This window comes from Tenrec ecaudatus, chromosome 12, assembly GCF_050624435.1.
Source record: "Tenrec ecaudatus isolate mTenEca1 chromosome 12, mTenEca1.hap1, whole genome shotgun sequence".
Classification (NCBI taxonomy): domain Eukaryota; kingdom Metazoa; phylum Chordata; class Mammalia; order Afrosoricida; family Tenrecidae; genus Tenrec; species Tenrec ecaudatus.
In genome coordinates this window covers 63,746,287-63,750,893 of record NC_134541.1, presented here as the reverse complement: position 1 = coordinate 63,750,893, position 4,607 = coordinate 63,746,287, and positions in this window count along the sequence as shown.

Sequence of the window (4,607 nt, the reverse complement as noted above, 5' to 3'; positions counted from 1 at the left end):
GCCTGTTCCTGCTCTCACTCCTGCACTTGTTCAGCCTGCATGTTGATCCATGCATGGCCTTGAAGATCATTATTGAAGGGATGATGCAGTATAAAACAGGACTCACCTCACCACTTGTCCCAATGCGTCTATTTCTTTTTATTTCTTCCAACTTCCCTCTTACGGTATATTGCCTTCCCCTTCACTTTAGTTTTTGAAATCAATTTGACTTCCTCCCCATTGCAAAGTTCTGCAACTATACTATTCGTTCCTTTTACTTTGTAATTGTCTTCATTTGAACTGAAATTGTCTTTGGCCTTTGAGGCATTGTGGTATTGTTTTTGTATTTGATTGATGGTTGTATGCTGGTGTGTTCTCAAGCACTCACCACATCTTTCCTGATAGGTGTGCTAGAAGTGTGAATGTGTGTGTAGTTCTGTGTGTGCTGGACATATAGTACAGTTGAGCATGAATCTGGTTGATGTTGGTGGCTGTCTCAATGATCATGTGGTACAGGAGTGGATAGTGGCCCTGACCCAGTAGGTGGGTCTGCAGGAAGTACAGGCGTGGCTAGGTTGTGTGGGCACAGTTGCTGTCTTCAGTTGAGTGGGGTAAGGGGTGGGAGGAAAAGCCACAAAAAGAGATAAAGAAATATAAAATAGAAAAAAAAAAGGAGAAAGCAGGAAAGAAAATGGAATTTGACAACTAAAAATAAAATGAAAATACAAAGAGGAAAAAGAAAAGATATAATAACTGATATTAGGGGTGGGGAGAAAAGGTAATAGCAAAGAAAAAACTAAGTGAAAGGGGAAAAAATTGAAAATGAGAAACATGCTAAAAGAAAGAAAAAGGGAAAGAAGAGAAAAGTAAGACTATAAAACAAGGGACGGGAAAGAAAGTGAAACAACAACAAAACAAATGAGAAAATTATGTGGTTCAGGGTACCTGGCATAGCTGGACATCCTCTACCAGCTGAGGAGCTCATGGAGTGGGAGGAGTGGTAAAAGGATGAGCCAGCCTATCCTAGGTGGAGTTCCTGCTGGCCTAAACGTGATCAATTTCCAGGGGACCTTATTAAGAAGTACTTCATGTTGGCTCAGATGGTGGCCAAAGTCAGGGTGCTTGTTCCTGGAAGGAAGCCTTTGGGGATCAGAGGATGGCTATGGGGCAGTATGACTGCTTTCCAGTCTAGGTATTTCCAGAGAACGGGCTTTGTGCGATCTAGCCTGAAAAGGCAGAGTACACATGCCTCTGGACAAGGAGGTAGTGCACCATAAGTATGATCCATGCGGTGTGGCTCCTATCTCAGGCACTGAGATAGGATACTGGGGGTAGGAGGACCCCTGGTCATGTGGTGGGTGAGGGTGGGGCTTGTCTAAGCTTCTGGTCATTATGGAATGGTGGGGAACAAGAGGGGATCCCACCTTAACACCAGGAACAAGAATGATAGGCCTCTGTCTGTATCATATGCTGCTTACAAAAGTTCAAGATGGCCTTGCATATCAGAAGCAGTCAACAATTCACCTGCCTTCTCAATTAGTGCTTTCAGTCAGCTGCTTCTCCTAATTGGTGTTGTCTACTTCTCTATCTTTTCCTCTGAAGCTGAGGTTTCCAGGATTTATCATCTGTGTTTGTTTTATTTGGTCTGTTATAGGGCATCTGTGTAGTCTGTCTGCCTAGCTTGCCATCTTGTCAGAAGTCTCTTTGATATTTAAATGGATAGCTGTAGATAGACTATTATCAGTTGTTAGGCATGACAACATTTAGACTAAGTTAAGGACTAAGTATCAGTTGAGGAAATAGAGAAAGCAAATGAAAACTGCTCTTGAGAAATGTGCATGATAAGAGGAAGAGAAATATGGTAATTTGGAATGAGGGTAGAGTTGAGGGACAGGTTTTATGGGTGAGAAGGAGTCTTGCTTATTTTTAAGTGAGAGAAGAAACCATCAGAGAGGGTGAGGTTAAGATACAGACAAAGGCACCTATGACTCTTGGAAGACACAGAGTCAGATAGATGCATTTGAGCTTATGGTGTAGTGGAATGCATTAGCTTTGAACCATGAGAGTATTGTCATCTTGTCCTTGGAGTTGGGTGGGAGCAAAGCAAGGATGGTGTTGAAAGTTCCACACAAAAATAAAAATAACTGAGGGGTCTTATGGCAAGGGGAATTACTGACAGCCTCCCCCACTCTTTCTACCTTTTTATAAAAATCACTAAATAGAAATAAGAATCATTATCAGAATCAGGGACTGAAATAGTAGAAGGAAGTCAGAATTAAGAGGGAAGAAATTTTAACTAGGCAAAGAGGACCGTGGGAGGAGAACTACAAGTACAAATGAAAGATTTGATGAAAGGCTCTGAATTCTAGACAAGTTAGGGAACCATGAATTATAGTATATAAAAAAATCAAGATGGTTGTGTGATTTGGCTTATCAATGTTTTCCAAGGTATGAAGCCAAAGGCTTAATGGGGCCACAAGATGGTGACCAGGTAGGCAGCTCATGCTAGGAGCTCTGTGGAGATTGGTGAGTGGGGAGATCTGGGGTCCAGGCTGTTGGTTAATTCCTGTGACAGGCCAACGTGTTTCCCAGTCCATCTCCTGCACCAGCTGTGGAGTTCGAAGGCACCCGGCCTGTTGCAGGAAATGGTCCAGGTTGAGCTGACCACACCACTGCAGACCCTACTATGGCTATCATACCTAGCTGTACACCCTGGCCGAAGCACCCCCAGGCATGCCAATGACCCATCAGATGCTTGTGCAGCAGCAGTTGGATACACCAAATGGCATGGGGCCCTTCTGCTGCCTGTTGGCGGATCCCTCCAAGACCTACACACTCTCATCTTTTCCCTGATTTGCCCAGGTGCTCCCCTCTGAGGTCGGCCGGCAGAGCTGTAGACTAACAGGTGTAGCTGGGCTCTATTTCCCGCCCACCTGCCTGTCCACAGTGCCTCTAGCCAGGAATAGACCACCTCTGCGCAAACCCAAGCCCTACCCCCAAAAGAACACCAGTTAGACTGAATCCCAAGAAGAATTCACCAAGTCATATAATGGTTAAACTATTCAACTTTGAGAAAAAGGAGAAAATCATAAGAGAAGCTGGGGTAGGGTGGGGAGAGAGGAACAACCAGCTATAAAGGCACTCAAATAAGAATATGCTCAGACCTATCAGCAAACACTATGAAAAAGAGGAGAGAGTGGAGTAACATACTCCAAAAATTGAAGGAAAATAACACAAACCCAAGAATACTTTACTCAGCCAAATTATCAAGATAGATGGAGGAGTAAGAGTCTTCCCAGCCAAGGAGAAACTCAAAGAATATGTTAAAAGTAACCCAGCCATACAGAAGAGCCTTGCCGACTCAGTATGCGCAGAAGAACAACACTCACCAAGCACATATAAAAGACCGCCACATAGAACAACTCCACTCAGAGGTCAACAAAGCGAAAACAGCCCCTGAGACAGTATTGGCTCTAGGGTGGAAAGAAGGTAAGAATGAAACAAACACACATACAGCACACCGATAATAAAGGGAGGTAGGAAAACACCCAACACAGAAGGTACAAATGACATCACAAAGGCCTAGGTGGATGTAATAGCCCTGAATATCTTTGGACTGAAATCAGGCATTAAAGGACAGAGGCTAGCAGACTGGCTTAGACAATACAATTGGTCAATCTGCCTAAAGGGGACACATCTAAAGATTTAGGACAAAAATAAACTGAAAATCAAAGGCTGGAGAAAAAGATACCAAGCAAATGGCAATTCAAAATAAGCAGGGGTTGCAATCCTAAGTGAGACAAAATTGATCTCAAGGTGCAAGCCATAACAATAGATAAGAGGAACATTAATGCTCAAGGGAACAGTAGACCAAGAATCTGGGAGCATAATTATATATGTGTCCAATGAGGGACCCGTAAAATTCATCAATCAAAAGCTCCAAAATTTAAAAATCACAGGCTCAACAATTGTGGTAGGTGACTTTAATACACTGCTCTCAAGATAGATCACAGGGAAAGAAGCTTAACAAGGAGGCTACAGATCTATAAATTACATTTAGATGATTTGACCAGAGAGATTTTCAGAGCTCTCCACCCAAATGCAAAAAATTCCACAATTCTCTCAAGCCCACATGGCTTATACTGAAAGACAGACCACATGCTGGAACACAAGTTGAATCTGTGTAAATCTAAACACATAGAGATGACACAGACTTCCCTCTCTAACCACTACACCATAAGGCTGAAAATCAACAAAGGAACAATTAGGTAACAAGAGTAGAAAACTAGACGAATAACTTTCTATTGCAAAAGGAGTGGGTACTGGCCCAGATCAGAGATGAAATTAGGAAGTTTCTAGAAACCAACAAGAATGAGAATATGAGGTACCAAAACCTTTGGGATACAACAAAGGTAGTTCTCAGAGGAAGTTTGATAGAAATATAAGTACACATAAAAAAGGAAGAGACTTATAGACATGCTGGAACAGAACTTACAACTACAGCAGAGACAACAGGACAACCTTAACAGCAAAAGAAGAATAATAAAAATCAGGGCTGAGTTACAGGAAAGGGAAACAAGAAAACTATGGAAAAATTAATGCAGCTAAAAGTTGGTTCTTTGAAAGGG